The sequence below is a fragment of the Mustela erminea genome, chromosome 14 (assembly GCF_009829155.1).
Source record: "Mustela erminea isolate mMusErm1 chromosome 14, mMusErm1.Pri, whole genome shotgun sequence".
NCBI lineage: Eukaryota > Metazoa > Chordata > Mammalia > Carnivora > Mustelidae > Mustela > Mustela erminea.
The window spans coordinates 10,670,295-10,689,056 of record NC_045627.1 but is presented as its reverse complement, the minus strand read 5'-3'; the positions used below and the strand labels follow the sequence as shown (position 1 = coordinate 10,689,056).

Below are 18,762 nucleotides of genomic sequence, written 5' to 3'. Positions count from 1 at the left end.
CGGAACACAAAATCATAGGTCTGATTTGAACTGCTTGGAGGAAAAGAGAGCTGTCCGGTCCCTCATTTTACTGACATTCCACAGATGGGTTGAAATCCATTTCCTGCATGTATCAGCCATTTGTACACTTGGCTTTTGTTTACTTTTCATTTATCTTCTTCATAACACCTAAAGTTCCTGAGGCTTTTTCCCACTGTTTGTATGCCCTTTTGAGTCATTTCCCTGACTTTATTTTGTGCTGTTAGTTTTTCTGGACCAAAGCATAGGACTCTCTGTACTTCAGACGAGTGAGCATCTCCTCCTAAAGTCAGTCCAACAAGGCAAAATTTGGGTGTCCTGGTTCTGTCCATCCTTCGCAGGATTGTGCTACACACCCTCCTCTTCCCCCTGGATTCCACATGCTCCTTGTTCTTCTTCGAGTCTGTCCTCCTTCCCTAGGCCTTGGCACCAGTGCGTGGTCCGACTATAAAAGGGCCATCAAGGGGCGCCTGGGGAGCTCAGTGGGTTAAGCCTCTGCCTTCGGCTCAGGTCATGATCTCAGGGTCCTGGGATGGAGCCTGCTTCCCTCTCTCTCTCTCTGCCTGCCTCTCTGCCTACTTGTGGTCTCTGTCTGTCAAATAAATAAATAAAATCTTTAAAAAAAAAAAAAAAAAAAGGACCACCAAGTTCTCCTCTTCATTCTCACGGTTGAGAGCTGTTCCTCATCCCATTAGGTCTCAAGTTTTGTCAGGGGTTACCGACCTCATTTGGCTACCTGGCTCTTACTCTGAATTTCAGTCCACGCTGCATGACATTACCCTACTGTTTTCCTAAAATATCTCATTCATCATATCCGTTCTGATCCTGAGATTTTAAAACACATTCTTCCCTGTGGGGGGCTTGGGCTCGGTGACCCCATTCCTTTCTGACCCACCCAGTGTTCTGGGCAGCCTGGACTCTTACAGCTTTGCTCCATTCCTTGCTCATACTATTTCTTTCACTTGGAATATTTTCAGGCTCCTTATGATCTATCCAAATCCGACCTGTTCTTTAAAAACCAGATATAGTCCCCTTCCCCTGTAATCTTTTTGCTCTGGTCCACACTAATTAGCCTTAAGTCAGCTCCTAAAGAATCTATTATCACTTCTTTAATAGTTCCCGTTGTGTTACATCCCTCGTTCTGGGCTGGAGGGTAAGCGCCTTGAGAAGGGGCCATGTCACTTAATGTTTTGTCTAAACACCTTTCCTGAAATAGCATAAAAAACATACAGTGGAGGCTTGATGAATGTTGGTTTTAGGTTGATATAGTTACCCTTAAAGGCATGTGGTGCTTAAAATAATCACTGATCGATCGCTCATTTAATTTGACTGATTATGGAATTTCAAATCGACGACAGCATTTGGGGGCAATTTACATCCAACCCTTCTAACAAGAGCTCTGAAGAGCCTTCTACTTGCCCTGTGACCATGGCTCTCTCAGATTCAATCCTGGCCTTCCTGTGAAAGGAGAACACTATAGGTCGATCCTGTTTTGAAAACTTTACAGGGATTTTTCCCTTTGCCGAACCATGAGTGTTACTTGAGCTGACTTTCACAACATCGCCTGTGTGTTCACTGTACGTCTAGGAAAGTAAGCATTGTCTGTCTCTCTGGTTTTTTCCTTCACTTTAATTTCATAAAAGGCATGCAAAATAAAACCTTAGTATTAATAAAGGTTGTAGAAACTTCTTGTCTTATGTACTCAATCAGTCTCATATTTACAAAAATAAAATTCACCTCATTTGCTGCCTAAAAACAAAACATGAATCCAGTCCACCGAGTTTCTGTGGAGACCTGAATCTCTATTCCACAAAAGTGGCATACCACAAGTAACTTACTTCGTTGTGATTTTCAGTGTTTATACGTCAGCTTCATGTCTAGTCTTCAACAGATATCATGTGTGGACTGATAATATTTCAAACTGCTTCCAGAATTTCACAGACTGTTATCCTGTCTCCTAATTCAGAGTTGTATCCCCACCACAGAAATAATATTAAGTCCCTCATTAGATGTGGCGCTGGGCTCGGTCTTACAGTAAAGGGAGCAACGTGGATAAGCCATATTTTTTCTCTCCTGGGAAACTCTATTTTGCTTGGTTCTCTTATGAGTTTACATCCCTTTCTGGTTCCTAGAGTGACAGAGGAAGTTTCCAAATAGTCTGGAGATTGCATATCCCCATATGCAGAAATCCTTTTAGGTAGAAGAGTTAGCTTTCACTGCTTCTGTGCCTGTAGACTAAAAGCCAAATAGGGGAGTCAGCTCCTAGTCCCAGCCACATTTGAGAGGTGTCATGTTAAGGACAACAGATGATGAGTCCTTATTAATACAGTACAAATCAAGAAATTCATAAAGGTCCCCAATCAATGACAAAGTCATCTGGAGATCCTTCAGTTTCTTTTGGCTGCCAAATACATGTCCTCTTATTCAAGCCAACGCAAGCAAAGTCTTATTGTTTTTGTGAGATGATAACTTAATAAGCATTACATTGAAACTATCCCCCAATTTGATATACCTACCTTCAAAATTTTAGACTGGAAATGGTTTAATCAAGTTAACTACAAATCGATAGAGATATCACTTGAATAAGTGCTAATGTCATCTTGTAAACTTTAGTTGGTGAGTCCACTTAAAATTTGTATTTGATTCACTCCTATTCAAAATGTATTTGTTTATTAATTACTGCAGGAGCAATTCATTTTTGCATCAAGTTTGCCATCTCCACTGGAAAGAAGGGGGAAAAGTTTGGGGGAATAATTCTGTGGGTGGTAATAAGCATTTAGCCTCTGGGCATTTCATGAAGGTCACAGAGGCTTTATCCAGCTTTGTTCATTTTATTTTTTTAAGATTTTATTTATTTATTTATTTGAGAGAGAGAGAAAGAGCACAAGTTGGGGGGCAGAGGCAGAGGGAGAAGCAGACTCCACACTGAGCAGGGAGCCCAATGCAGGGCTCGATCCCAGGACCCCAAGACCTGAAGGCAGAGGCTTAACCAACTGAGCCACCCCAATGCCCCCAGCTTTGTTCATTTCAAAGACTGATGTGAGAATTTTTGGAAATGCCCTCCCACAACATTTTGAAAATATTCTGTATCAACAACAATTTCTGCGTAAATAACTTTGAAGGTAGATTACTCAAAAAGATGAGTAGACACACCTGCATCCCGAAATCATGCACCGTATCAAAGCCAGTCTGCAACCAGTACCAGTCAGCAGGTGTGGGATGAAACAGATAATGAAGTGCCGGCTGTGGAAATTAGTAATGAACGCACTCTTTCTCCCACTGAACTGATGAATCGGTTGATGAAAAGACCTTTGGGCCCAACTCAGACTTGAATGTTTATATTGATTACAAAAGGGAAATGTGGTACACCAGATCCTGGGAGAAGATACAACTTGAAAGGACGTGGAGAAGAGAATAAACCTTCAGAAGTTCATGTTAGCTTCTTACCAGGAAAGCAGAAACACAGTTCACCACAAGCTTTTCCCAAGGAGCTAGACTTCTCTTACGCAACCCAGGTAACAGAATAAACATGAAGTACCTTCTCTGTGCAGAGCCCTGGGACCGGCATCATGAGCAGTACCAGAAGGAGGAAGAGGTAGTTCTCACACCCCCCCAAGGACTTGGTTTATTTTTTAGAGGAAGATATGTATACAAGTAACAACAAGGCAAAGTAGAATTTATTAATATTTATAATAAAGATACAAATAAAGTGCTACAGGGACTGCAAAAAGAAATAAATTTATTCCAGCTAGCCATTTTGCACAATTTATGGCGGAAATCATCTTCGGGCTAATCGTAAATGATCATGAGGAATTCTCTAGGCATATATGAAATAAATAATTTTTGAGAAGTGAAAGTATGGCACATGGCTGGGGAAAAGCAAATCATCCTTTTTGAGTGCAGTTCAAGTTATGACTTTACTGGGACTGCTGTAACACAGTATCACTGATTGAGGGGCTGACCCAGGAGAAATGCATTGTCTCAGAGTTCTGGAGGCTGAAGTCTGAAATCACAGTGCCTGTAGGGTTGGTTCCTTCTGAGGGCTGGAAGGGAGAATCTGTTCCATGCATCCCTTCAGGAGGTTGCCTACAACCTTTGGTGTTTCTCGGCTTGGAGATGCTTCACCCCCATCCATCTTTGCCTTCATCTCCACATGGCCTTCTCCCATGTGTTTGTGTCCCAATTTCCACCTTTTACAGGGACCAGTCACACTGGATTAGGGCCCACATTAACAACCCCTTTTTTACTTAATTACCTCTGTTAAGATCCTCCTCTAAGTCAGATCACATGCTGGGGTTAGGATTCCAACACATCTTCTGGGAAGGAAACAGATCAACTCACAAGAGTATATAAAGGAGAAAAAAATGACAGGCTGGGAGAGAGTTTCACTATATGTATCTAGTGGACTTGTTATTCAAAATAAGGTATGTAGATAATATTCTAAGCATTGGAGCTCTGTGGCCAATAGATGCAAGGTATGCAAATTACCTCGGGATGCTACATGAGCTTTCATACACAATTAGGATATAAAGTTGTGAAATGAATGATTGAGGTAGGTGATACTGAAGATAAAAGAGAAATTATAATTAAATACTTTAAATCTGAGAGGAGGAGTTTGAAAGCAAGGAGAATGGTTAATTTATTGAGATGGAAGGATTATGAACTGAGGGAAAGAATACCTTCATTCAACTTCCAAGAGATGACAAAGACGCTGCCACAAGGGCATCCCATGACCCAGTGTGCAGACCATCTCCTCCCTCCAGAAACGTTGTTGTTAAGCACCCTGTCCTGTGTTAGATTATCTGTCTCCTTGTGGGTTTGAAGAAGGAGAATTTCTTAGCCATGAGGATTTCCACTACTTCCTGAAACTCAGCATCTAGAAAAATTTTTTTTAATTTTTTATTTATTTATTTGACAGAGATCACAGGTAGGCAGAGGCAGGCAGAGAGAGAGGAGGGAATCAGAGTCCCCGCTGAGCAGAGAGCCCAATGCAGGGCTCCATCCCAGGACCCCGAGACCATGACCCAAGCTGAAGGCAGAGGCCCAACCCACTGAGCCACCCAGGCTCCCCTAGAAAAAATTTTTTACTGCCTTTCTACTTCACAGACCCTCTCCACACACATGTGTGCAACACCCAGAGACATGTGCAGACATACACATGTATGTGCATGATGTTGGGAAGCACTAAGGAGGTACTACAAAAACTAGATTTATTATCATAGTAATTTCCAGGGAAATGTCAAAAACACTGATATTCTTCAGCTTGTGTGATAGAAGCGAAGGCAGTGTATGGTAGGAGAAGGAACAGACTTGGAGTCTGGTGGGCAGCCTTGCACATGTATGACATCACCCCTCTCTGGGTGACTGTGGACATATGAACTAATCTTACCAACCTTGGTTAATGTACCACGTAAGAGGGGGATAAATGTGTCCTAGACTCATTTGGACAATTAGATGAAATAAGCTATGTGAAGAATATAATAAGTGTTGCATATTTCTTTCATTATTATGAATTCTAATTATCATAACCAAAAGGATTCCAGACATAGCTCCTTAAAGATTTAAACATGTGCTAATGCGCCCACTGATTTTCAGTCCTGCTCATAATTGAAAATAAATTAGCCAGGGGCTCCTGGGTCGCTCAGTGGTTAAAGCCTCTGTCTTTGGCTCAGGTCATAATCCCAGGGTCATGGATCCTGGGATCGAGCCCCGCATCCGGCTCTCTGCTCAGCGTAGAGCCTGCTTCCGCCCCCAACCCCTGCCCCACCTGCCTCTGTGCCTACTTGTGATCTTTGTCTGTCAAAATAAATAAACTCTTAATAAATAAATAAATAAATAAATTAGCTGGGAAATAAAAATTCTAAATCTCTGGATGGAAAAACCCATAGTTGTTACAGGACTGTGTGATGAGTCTCAGCGAATGTGGTAACTTTTTGTGTAAAGTTTCCTTCAGTTCATTTAGTTTTGCAAACCCAACACAGAGCTTGAACTCACAACCCTGAGATCAAGACCTAAGCTGAGATCTAGAGTCTCTTAACGCTTAACCAACTGAGCCACCCAGTTGGCCCTGCGAACCTGGAAGTTCTGAATAACGAGACACTTGTTTTAGAAGTAAATATCATCCACATTTTCAAATGAATATACTGATGTTTGTTGGAAGAAAACTTCAGGAATGATTTTAAACATTTTACGCAGATGTGTGATCCTGGTCTCACAAAGACATTATTAATAACACAGAGGCATTGGTTTTGAAAAAGGATGTAAATAAAACATCCTCCCCTTTTTTCATTGCTTTTGTATTTCTTGTGCTCAATAATTCCAATAGACATTTTCTGGGCAACAGAGTTTGTCAGCAATTATTCTGTTGAGAATGTAGAAGAGAAAACAGTAATTAAATACCTTCACTTATCCTACTTTATCCCTGACTCTGTAGCTAAACTTAAGCATAGATTGAAAAATAAACATACCTTGGGATAACTCAATATATAAAAGAACTGGCTATCTTTGGCCATGCAGCAATTTTTTGTACAGCTGTAGACATTAAATGCCTTTAAGTATACTATTTTAGCTGTTCCCTTCGATCTGTCTCTAACTTGGTGAATAAATACTATGGGATATTTCATTAAAATACGTATTCATCTCCTTAAAAAGGACTGTGTCAGTATCAGAATGTAGTAATTCTGGAACATGAGAGACGATATGGCAGCAGGATGTTTGAGTCGGGAAGTAGCTTGGGGATGGGTGAAAGCGGTGATGGGGATGAAGGAAGGCACCTGTCATGATGAGCACTGGGTGATGCCTGGACATGTCGGATCACTACATGGTACACCTGGAATTCATATTAAACTGTACACTAACTGGAATTTTTTTAAGATTTTGTTTATTTGACAGACAGAGATCACAAGCAGGCAGAGAGAGAGAGATGGGGGGGAAGCAGGCTCCCTGCTGAGCAGAGAGCCCAATGGGGGGCTCAGTCCCGGGACCCCGGGATCATGACCTGAGCCAAAGGCAGAGGCTTAACCCACTGAGCCACCCAGGTGCCCCCACTAACTGGAATTTAAATAAAAACTTAATCATGACCTGAAAGATGAAACAAAACAAAATCCAATGCTAGCAATATAACACTATATAGTGTTTCAGAAAATAGGAAAAAATACTTATTATTTCACTCAGCTATTAACATTTTTATCCTTTTTTCTATTTATGATCAGAGTGTGTGTGTAAAAGTTTACATGCATTTTATAAACCTTAATTAAATATCCCATTATAGTGTAGACTTTTACATGGCTTCATTGGATAGATAATTCTCGTTTTGTCTGATATATAATATTTTGAAAATAGTCTTTCATCTAGTTGAGTATGTTTCTATGGTTGGACATTTATCACGATCTCAGTGTTTCAATATTTTCTACATGATAAATGATCACATAAGGAGCTTCCTCTTAAATAGCTAAGGATTCATGATATCTGTGTTACCTCAGAATGTAGTTCCTGAGGCTGGACGATTCAGGTTTTCGCTCCTCATAACCAAGAAAGAAAATATACTTCAAATTATATAAATGTCTTGGCAGATGGGTGCCTGGGTGGCTCAGTGGGTTAAGCTTCTGCCTTCGGCTCAGGTCATGATCCCAGGGTCCTGGGATTGAGCCCCACATCCAGCTCTCTGCTCGGCAGGGAGCCCACTTCCCCCTCTCTCTCTGCCTGCCTCTGCCTACTTGTGATCTCTATCTGTCAAACAAATAAATAAATAAATCTTTAAAATAAATAAATAAATGTCTTGGCAGAGTTACTCTGAAGGTGTGAAGTGTTTGAAGAACAGATACCCTTACAATGTAAGCATTAAATATTCCATGAAGGAATGGAAAATTAATTTTCTGAGAAATTAGGGAATCCAAATGGATATGACTTTGTGAGCTGAAGCCAAAAGAGGCAGAGAAAGCTTTTCTTCCATCCTGGAAATGGAGTTCATGAGTGAGTAAGATGCCTATTTTCATTTCTTTTGTGAAATATGCAAGGTAGCTGAAGACAGCTGCTCCTCAGAGGCTAGAATGGTTAATTAATAACGGAACTTTCAGGAATGTCCAGCTTGTCCTCCACTTGGAGGTAGAAATGGTTTCTGAGCCTGAGGGTGAAAGGTAGCTTGAAGTTCTTTATCTGTGTCTTTCATTGGGCCAATAAGCTGTTTCATCTGCGGCGGTTTGTTCTTCTGGTTCCATGACAAGTTCAGCATGAACCAACCTTCACGGTCTGCATCAGCAAAAAGACATTGTCATTAAACATAAAAGCGCTTATCCAAAACGTATGGTTTCTGTCTAGTCCTGCCTAGTATTTACGTATCCTGGAAAATATAATCCTTGTTGTGTTTTGTTTTGTTTTGGTTTTGCTTCTTATTTTCTGCAGCTCCACTCAGTATTTTTCAAAGGTTTTAGCCCTCAAACGCACTCATGTTGACCTTCTTGCTGCTTCTTGAACACGTGAAGCTCGTTCCCACCCTGGGCCTTTGTTCTCTGTGTCGCTTGTCCGGAGTGCTTTCACGGACTGCCCTCTGGGGAGCAGGGCTCGGAGCAGCTGTCTCCCCCTCAGGCAGCTATCACTGACCCCGGATCTCAAGTGGTCATACCCCTCACATCCCATCCTCCTCTTCTCTGGTGTCTCCTTTGACCCACATATCCCGCTTTATTTTTTAGGTAAAGCACTAGTGTTATTGTACACATTCAGTTGCAGTTTTGTGTCTCCTCCTGAAATAAAATTGCTTTTAATTACTAACTTTGTCTGTTTCATCTCTGTGCCCCAAGTTAAAGCAGCCCTTGCTCTGTTGCAGGGACTGTGTATTTGTTGAAATAATTATGAATGAATGAATGAATGAAATCCTTCTTGTAGACATGGAACTGCTGAAAGGGGTTTGCAGGTCCCCTTATCCTGTTCAGTGGCTGCTTTTGGAAATCCTGTTGTCAGAGACGGGTTTTGAAGAGTTCTCTTTGATGCAATTTCTGTAATTTATGATTTGTTGTGAAGTTATATGAAGTAGCTAAATTCTAGATAAGCTTAAAGAGATAACCATCGGTATACCTAACTTCTTCACTACTAACAAATATTGCTCAATAGCAAAGCATCCGTGTCTTCCTTTATCTTTAAAGCCTAAGTGTTTTTCTTAAAAATCACGATAATAAAACAATATCTGCATTGTGGTAAGTTCAAAATGATATTAATTGGTCTTTGGCATGAAATGTCATTGTATCATGGGATACTACTAAAAGAAACTGCAGCCCTATACCCCGGTCAGCTAAGAAAGGGACTGATCACAGTGTTTGCAATGCCAATTTCTTTTTGCCAACATTGACCTTGAAGGCTGGTTAATGTTGAGCTTGTCATAGGCCCCCAGGAATAAATCATTATGAATTAGATAATTTCATAGCTCAACTAATGACTAAAAGATAAATAGCCTTTCCACCTATCAATATCTGTATGTCATCTATATAACTGTATTCGTATCAAGATCAATCATGGCAAAATAGCCTGGTCTAAAAAAATTCCATGAAATCGTAGGAATTTCATATCAGTAGGTAAAGCAGATAATGCAAGAAAATGCATCAGGACAGCCTAAGTAATGACAGAGCACTGTGGAGCTGGATGTGGGCTGGGTCTGTGTGTGTGACATGGGGGAGGGAGACGTGAAACGGGGGCTGAGGTTTGCTTCAGACACAAGCTTCAATTAAGCATGCAAATTTCAATGCATTACTGAGTATTATTTAACCAGGTATAGTACAGACAATTTGATGAGTAATTGAATACCAAGTCTGAATTAAATAATTTAACAAGTTTTTCTTACGTCTCATTCTGGAGAAATCGCTTCTTCCTAAGCATAAGGACAATAAATAGAGTCTTTAGGTGCTGTCTCTGAGCACTCCTCAACCGTGTGTCCAGCACCTTTCACTGCCCACCTCCACCCCCACCACCAAATTCCTGTGTGTGTCGCTGGCCAACTTCATTCCTGAATATCCCTTGCTTGGAAAGTTCTTCTTCTTTTCCAGTTTCGTGTGGTTACTTTTGAGGGAATTGAAGGGGTACACTTCTAAGTTCTCAAAATTTTGTGGCCACTCATGCTCATTCTCCAGTACCTACTATAAAAATTACCTCCCTATCCCTATCCCAAGGTAGGATAAAGGAGCCCTTCGTTGGAGCCCCACAACGTTGTGTAGACACAGCCTCTGTGGTACTAGTGAGATTCTCAAGGTTTTGTTCATTGCTTGTCCATCTGTCTTTCCCTCTGCACCATGAGGCTTTGGGGTCATGCAGGGACCGTATCTGATACCCTGATGGCAAGATGGAATTTTCTTGGACCTCTGAGATTCAGTAAACAGGACTCACTGCATCTTAGAGCCCAACCCCCTATGGGTCCTGGAATTTACTCAAGTGTTTATTTCCTTATAGTCACTGGTGTCTTTATTCCTAACTCCATGTGTCCGGTAATGATCTAGGGCCCAGAACCACCCCTCAATCCTCTTGCAATTTTGACTTTCTCTGGAAAGTCTTTTGACTTTCTCTGGAATTTGATAAACGAATTAACAAAGATTTGAGGGGTTTCTAAGAGAAGAACCTCGAAGCAAGCACAACAAACGTCTTCTACCCAATCCTGAGTTCCCTACCGGTCTCCCTCCCTCTGCTTCTCTCTGTCTTCCTTTCTCCCTTCAGGCTACAACCAGATTCCCCCCCCCCCCCACAGAGCTCACACAGGGCAGCCCCTCCCGATGAGGCTCCTCATCACTCTGGCTTTTATCCCCAGCAAGCTTATTCAGAAATGCTCCCAACAAAAAATTTCCTCCTGTAAGAGAAACTCTCAGACAATCCAGAAAAGGAATAATTCCTTTTATCTCAATTACACATCTTTGTCATGAGCATAGGGTCAAGATTTTTAGAGATGTTAAAAAAACAAACAAACTTTCATTGATTGTAACTCTGTCCATTAACTCCATCCCTGATCAAGTTCAGGTAATTTCAAAAGTCTTCTATTTTAGTTTTTCTTGCTTGTGATTTAAATGACTTCATTGATTGGTGAGCTATTTTAATTTTCCCTTTGTCCTTTACCGAATTCTTCTCAGATTAAAAAAGAAAAAACGATGGTGTGAAAATCATCCCCTACCTAGGAAATATTTCTGTAAAATAAATGCAATATATTATTGTGAAAAAGTGAAAATACCAAAGTTCACCTTCAAGTTTGTTATTAAGATCTTAGACTAATGGAACTCTGTCATTGGAAGGAATGAAAACCCAGAGGTCTTTGTAACAGGGGACAGGGTGGAGTTTGACTCTCGAAAAGTCTCAACATTGTAACGAGTTCCTCTTGCTAACCTTTAGGAGAATAAGTATGATAGCACATTGCCTTTCACACCCTAATTTCAATTTCAAAAAAAAACCAATTTCTTATAAGAACTTGAGAACGGCGAAAGATCTATTTTGTAAAGGCTGAAGAGGACCCCCCAAAGCACCAAAAAATTATAATTCATCTGTTAACTGTAAGGTGAAATGCTTCATGGGCAAATCATGGAGAAATATCCACATTTTGTGTGGTAGAGATGGTCTCCGATCCCCAAGACTGGAGTGGCCATAGCTGGACTAGTTCTTTGCTCCCTTATGTGAAATCTGGCCACACAGTAAAGACTTAGTTTTGCCTCTTTTAATTTACCCAGGATTGAAGCAGAGGTATGATAGAATGACAAACCAATCAAAGTTTGTGTGTTTGGCATTTTAAAAGTCCTTTAAATCCTTGTCACAGGGCCAATTCTCAGTGCCTAAAAAGGAAGCCTTTGCAGACAACACAAACTGAGCCTGGGCACAGTCTGCCTCTGCAAAGATTGTGTAAAGGTTCTTTATGGGCATTTCTGTGTGGTAGCAGACAAGGACATAAAATACTTTCCAGTGTGCCTTCCCTGTTTTTGGAGGCAGCTTAGCAACATGAATGGATCCCTGACCTAGAAGCCAGAGATCTGACTGATCATTCCAGCAATGCAATTTATTATCTGCATTTCTGAGTTCTGGGGGCCAGTTTCCTCATCGGTCAATACGGACAATATTTGGCTTTCTACTTACACAATCGAGTCTCTAGGGACAGTCTTGATGTTGTTCTTTGTCTTCTTCTTCTTGTTGTTCGTCTGCCATTCTGCCGGGTCCCGGGGCTTTTTGAGGAATCTGGGTTGATGGTGGGGATCAAATAACATGATACACAACATAAGCTCTGGATAAAAGGCAGGATGATTAAGGCAATTGTATTACCCATGATCGTAATTGCAATGCATTACTCATTCCACAATTTGCACAGATACCAACACCATGTTATAAGGAGCTTGCTTCTGTAATGAATTTGGTCATTCTCTGGCTCCAATCATATTTCCCTCTGGACAAAGAATTTTGCACTTACTTATTTTGTCAATTATTTTGTCAACTAAAACTAAGGTGGCCACTGGGCCCAGATATCTGGAGATCAGCACCACTAACCTGTGTTATCTTGGCATAATTATTAATATATTATTAATATCACTGCCTTTCACCGACAGATATGCCCCAGCTTGCATAACAAATTATATTGTTATCCTGTTTGAGCAGACATAGAGACTGAGCATAAACTAGGAAAATGTATATAGGTCTTTATGATTGTAAACCTTGATCTTTAGGCAAGACATACTGTGAAGGCAACAGATTCCTCTTCTTTCGTTTGAGTAACTCATCTCTGTCTTCCCCACGATGTTTACTAGTAATCAGGTCATGTCTCTGTCAGAGTCTTCATTTGCTGGCTTAGAACTGCTTTCAGCTTGTCTGCAGGAAATCTAGTGTTCTGCCAGTGTCCCCGCTGCAGAAATCCTGGAAGTTCCCAGGATCTGCATTCATGCATTCTGTAAATATTCACGGGAGTAGCGCTGCTAGCAAGACATAAACTGCTGGCTGCACACTTGTTGTTTTTTAAGGTTTTGCTGGGTTTTTTACAGATTTTATTTACTTATTCAGAGAAAGAGAGAGAGAGAGGGAAGGGGCTTGCTTCTGTGCTGAGCTTGGAGACCGATGCCAGGCTCGACCTCACGACCCTGAGATCCTGACCAGAACGGAATCTAAGAGTCGGATGCTTAACTAACCAAGCCGCCCAAGTGCCCCACCTGGGTGCACATCTGTGAGCAAGAAGGGACAGTCTTGGCCTCCAGAGAGGTCACTGTCTGAAGAGAGAAACAGATACTAACTACTGTCTTGAATAAATGTGTCCGCGTCAGGCTAGGAAAGAACGCAAATGAATGGTCCCTAAAAAGGACCCTAAGAAGGAGTGACAAGAAAGGTAAAGGAGAAATTCAACACACAGTGATATCCTGGAAGGCAAAGCACGAGAAATATAAGAAGGGAGCTTCCAATAGGATTGGATTCAGTTGGTAATAACTGCAAAGCAGCCATTAGATTTATCAACTAGGAGGTTACTGATTACCTCGGAAATACCAGCTTCAATGAAGAACTGGTAAGAATTAAAGGCATATTTAGAGGGACACATGTTTATTTAGGAGGGAATGATCAACTGAGTACACACTACATTTTTAAGTAAGACATAGAAGGAAAGGAGAGAAGGTAACGTAACTAAAAAGGGACAGAGACTAGATGTAAGAATTTTCTTGTCCGTATTTTTGGCTTTCTGGAGCAGGGCTTATGCGTGGTGGTGTCTTGATAAAAGCAGCTTCCCAGTGCGGGGGGTTGATGACCAAACCTCCGATTTGTAGCTTTGGCACATTGCTATGGGGTCAGAACTCCCACCATGGCTGATATCCAGTTGTCAGTGTGATATTACCAATGCAGATAGGAGAAGAGACACAGAATCAGCCACCAGCTCCAGCACACCACCTCGTAGAAGCCAGCACGAGGGAAGTGGCTAAAGTTTTGTTTGCGGAATGCAGTACCTCATAGAGCAGGTAAAGAGGAAGCGGGTAGAGTCGAGAATAAAGGTCGAAAGATCAGTGTTGGACAAAAGAAAAGATATGTCTTCTCATGAGTTGAGAGTCAAAGAACCGGGGTAGAGTAAATTCAAAGGGAGGAGAAGGAGTTAAAAGAGTTCTCATTTCGTTGGGCTGCTTTATCTGTAAAATAAAATCAGGAAATGAAGGCTTTGTTGATAGTGAGGAAGTTGTGGTTGGTATACAGTACTGGATCGGAAGGAACAAAGGTGGAAGGAAAGATGGATGTGGTCCGATAGTTGGGCACTGTTGGGGTTCCACGGGTACTGAGGACCAAGGCTCTGTACCAGGACCATTCTGTGGAGCCATGCGGATTTTCCCCAAAACTTAACAAGCACAAGTATAAGACCAAAGAAATAAAACAATTGCAAAAAATACAAGAACCCAAGTTCTTGGGTTAAAATTTTGCAAGGGGGTGTGGAGGGAAGGCAAGAATTCAGGGAAGCAGTAGGTACTGGTGAGACAATGTTTGAAGCGATGGGCTATGGTCTCTAGGGTAAAGAGTGAGAACAAAAATTAGAGCCAAAGGGAGTTTTTACACTGAAAGAAGATGCTGCTTCTAGGAGATTCAAAGTCTTAGTGAGGTTGGAGGACAGATGTAGTAGAAATACGAAGTTGAGAGATGAAACATGGAGAAGGTGCCCCTTGGAGAACATCCCAGAGTCAGCAAGTGAAGAGGTAACCGATCTGTGTGTGGCTGTGCATGGACCTGGCTGAAGCAGGATGGAGGGGTGGGAATCACGACGAGTCAGCTAGGGTGTTAGGTAGGTCATTCAAAAGGACATGGACGTCACCCCAGATCTTGTACTGGTTACTAAGACTTTAAACCATGTGTTAAAGTCTCTGTGAGAGGTAGGGGGAGCTCGCTGAGGCTGCAGGCATTTGCAGGGAGAAATGGGGTATAGTTGAACGGTATGCTCCTTACATGAGAGTGTGTTTTATAGGAGAAGAAGTAATATTTGTTAAGGTGGTAATGAAGAAAGCTGGCCAGTGGATCCTCAGATAGTAAGACTGTGTGTGTGTGTGTGTGTGTGTGTGTGTGTGTGTGTGTGTGTGTGTGTGTGTTGGGGCACCTGGGTGGGTCAGTCGGTTAAGCCTCTGTCTTCTGCTCAGGTCATGATCCTAGGGTCCTGGGATCGAGCCCAATGTCAGGCTCCCTGCTCAGTGGGGAGGCTCTTCTCCCTCTACGTCCTACCTCTCCCCACTGCTTATCCATTCTCTCTCTCTCCTCTAATAAATAAATAAAATCTTTAAAATACACACACACACACACACACACACACACACACACAGGAGAGGCCACGGGTGGCTTTGAGGAAACGCAGATCTCTCTGGATATGAGAACGCAAGGGAGGGTTTTGATTGGTTCGTGTGTGTGTGTGTTTTGGACTTGGTTTAGGTTTGTCAATTTGCATTGATTTCAGCCATCCACACAAGCATATTTGAAGAATGCTTGTCCAGAAGGCAGTTGGGGAGTGATACTTTAGGGAACAATACTGAATTGTCTTCAGTTCCAGAAAGACATCAGTGTTCTTAATAACGTTCATTTGTCTTGCATTAAGAAGTTGCCATGAGTACATGAAAAGAGAAAGTTCAAGGGTAAGATCTGAGATGAATCATGAAGTTCTCAGAAAGTGCTTTTGGATTCATTTCTCAGTGGCAAATGCTGGGACCCTGAATAAGATTGATACATGTGCTGGGCCCGTATGTTTGTTGAAGAAGTCGCCACTGAGTTAGGAAGCCGCTAGTGATGTTGACTTTGTCATGCCGGCACCGGGGAAGCATTGAACAGATTATTTTTGAAAACTTAGAGTGTTGCTGGACACTTCAGTGTCACAGAGGGAAGCTGGAGCGATTTCTTTGGCAGATATTGAAATACTTTTCTTAACTGACAATTCCATCACCACTGAAAAATCCTAATACAACACTTAAGAGACGTACATAGACATGTTTCTCTTTGTGAGTAAACAGTAACTAAATGTGTTTGATGGAGGGGCTCCTGGGTGGCTCAGATGGTTAAGCAGCAGTCTTTGGCTCAGGTTACAGTCCCATGGTGCTGGGATAGAGCCCTGCGTTGGGCTCGGTCAGAGGCTACTTCTCCCTCTGCCTCCTGCCTCTTTCCATGGCTCATTTTTTCTCTCTCTCTCCCAAATAAATTAGTAAATAAAATCTTAAAAAAATAATAAATGCTATTGATGTTTATAATCAACTGGTTAGGGATTAGAATTCCATTTCTTCAGATCTGCAAAAAGACCCATGTAATAAGGTCCTTGTGTGGCCATAAATGGGGGTCAAGATGCTTATAGCATTTCCTTTCTTTAGGTGGGTTGACTCTTTTATGCTACCTGTCATTTCTGGCTTAAACATGGTCCAGGAAATCCACCTCCACTGAGCAAAGAGCCAGCTCCCTTGCTTGGGTTTGATCCTTCCTCCTCTAAAATGGGCATTCCTTGAGGCCATGTCCTGAAATGACTTGCCCTCTTCTAGCCAAATGGTAGTAAACCGTGTTTAACTCAATTGATCAGGCGATCTCGTTTTCTGTCATGTCAGAGTATATGGTGATATGGATTTAACAGGATAGAGAGGTGATTTTTGTTTTGTTTTGTTTTGTTTTGTTTTTGTAGTTTGGTTTTTGTAAATGTATTTCTACTTCATTTGAAACACGATTTTGTGTACGGACAAGCAAATGGTATAGGTGTCACAGAAAGAGTAGCAACCATCCTATTATTATGCCAGAACTCCCTTTACTGTATCAAAGAATGCCAAGAAAGAGAACAGCGGAGGTTAAAACATTCCTCTCGATTAATAGCAAAGCTTTACTTGACTGACATAAGAACCCACTCAGGATTGAAATGCAGCTTGCAAGGGTGAAACATGACAAGTGGTTCATTGAACGCTGCATAGAAGGTAAATTGGAGTGTATATTTTCCAATCACAATAGGAATTTTAAATGACTGGAATGGAATAAACCCAGTTTGGAATTCGAAATAAATTCAGCTTGGAATGTGTCTCAGAGCCCCAAGGTTTACACAAGAGCTATACAAAACTCTCAGCATGAAACATGACACTAGGTAAAATTTTCCTGGCATCTGAGAGCCAGATATGGATTTCTGAAAGAGCAGGGTACAGACATCTGGTCAAAAGTTCTTTGTTTCTACTTGGGAAAGGAAACATAGATGCTTATTTAATACCCTGGTCAGGAGTAATATTGCACCCGATAGATGGAATTGTGTACACTTTCTCAGAAGGTGGTGTTTTTAGTTTGGTGTTACCAATAAAATATTTTATCCTATTTTCATTTTACTTTCTCTTGACGTCCACTTCAATAGTTCTAAGTAATGTCATGGATCACACATAATAAAACTGAGAAAAAAAGGAGAAGTGGTTAGAGAAGACACAAGAGTCAACTTCCAGTAATTCATAACTAACCACTAGTAGCAACTTTCCTACCTTCTTGCCAAAGCTATTTTCTGAAATTATAGATCCTCATTAGCTAGTAACTTTGCAGGGGATCATAAAGGGAGAATAGACTCTGTGTGCAAAGCTGAAGAAGCAGTTGGTAACTAACAATACATCTTTTCCAAGGTAAGTTCAAGTCCCCCAAAAGACTGAGTCTGTAGAGTCGAAAAACTTCCATATTTCTTAGGAGCTCAGAGATACTGGGTTAGTTGGGACAGCAGGCAGGTGCATTGTGCGAGACTTGAAAAAAGAAGCCATCTTTTGAATGCAGAGGAAAGGGAGAATGCCGAGAGTAAGGGAGAAAATAAAGGGTGCAGGGCTGTGGACTAAATTTCATGCTTAGAGCTCAGGCACTTTGCAAGGGAAATGATGAAGTGGGTGAGCTCCAGGAACGCAGGATATGTTGAATTAACAGTCAGGTCTAGTGGACTGCATGTTCTGAGTTTACAGTTGTTGGAGGGATGGAATTCGTCCCTCGTACTACATGTTACACTTTTCCACTTTCAACAGGAGCTTGTGATTATGTGACCCTCGTTTGCATTCAGGTAAAAAACCAAGATAATGCCCTCTAATTCCGCAAATATTTGTTTTCCTGGCGGGGACGGACCTGCGTGGATTACAGTCACAGGGCAGTTCTAGAATGTTTACAGTTTCCACTGCTTGGAGGTTCTGTATATTTATCCCTGGATTAGGCTCAAAGTAAGCTGATTTTCCTAAACCACTGGGCAATTCTGACCATTTCATCTGGAGATTTTAGTACTGTTGTCGCAGCTGACCTGTGTGCGTAGGGAATTACTGGGTCACCAGCTCAAGGAAATGCCTTCTGATTATGAACGCACTTTCAGCATGTGTGCACTGAAGGTAAGCAGGAAAGAGAATAGCGCCATCAACTTTAACGCCGGTTTTACCTAAGTAAAAGTGGGATTTCAGGCGTGGGTTAGTTGTCTCTTCTTAAATTTAAATAGAAGTGCCGCGATTCAGTGTAGAAACAAGAGGTCTTTGAAGAGCTGAACATTCAGATGAAGCAACCGTGTCCTTCAAACCACATCCTTCCTGCTGCCTGTGGGAAAGGGGTGGTATTTGTGTCCTGCTCAGTGCACATGCAGAATAGATCTGTGTGTATTTCCATAAATAAAAGGACATTGTGTGTGTATTTGGCACCTGTGATGGCAAGAGTCGTTGATTGCTTCCGAAAGCTTTGTTCCAACTCCAGGATCAGCAGGATTTTTAAACACTGATCTAGGAACTGGGCACTAAAAATACATACACAGGAGACCTATGATAGCATTAGGTTTTGAAGAGCAGA

General features: G+C 41.6%; 1 protein-coding gene across 11 annotated transcripts in view; it reads left to right on the top strand.

Annotated features, from left to right (window-relative positions):
- The window catches only part of CHRM3 (cholinergic receptor muscarinic 3), a 506,787-nt gene that overhangs the window by 297,888 nt on the left and 190,137 nt on the right, over nt 1-18,762 (top strand). For 3 of the 11 annotated variants that reach the window (XR_004278962.1, XR_004278959.1, XR_004278961.1), the window contains exon 1: nt 17,282-17,582. The exons of 7 other annotated variants lie outside the window; for them this stretch is intronic. The gene's annotated coding sequence lies outside the window, so the exon portion shown is untranslated. Of the gene's footprint in view, nt 1-17,281; nt 17,583-18,762 lie in introns of those variants that run through there. One more of the 11 variants, XM_032314030.1, reaches the window with a different exon arrangement.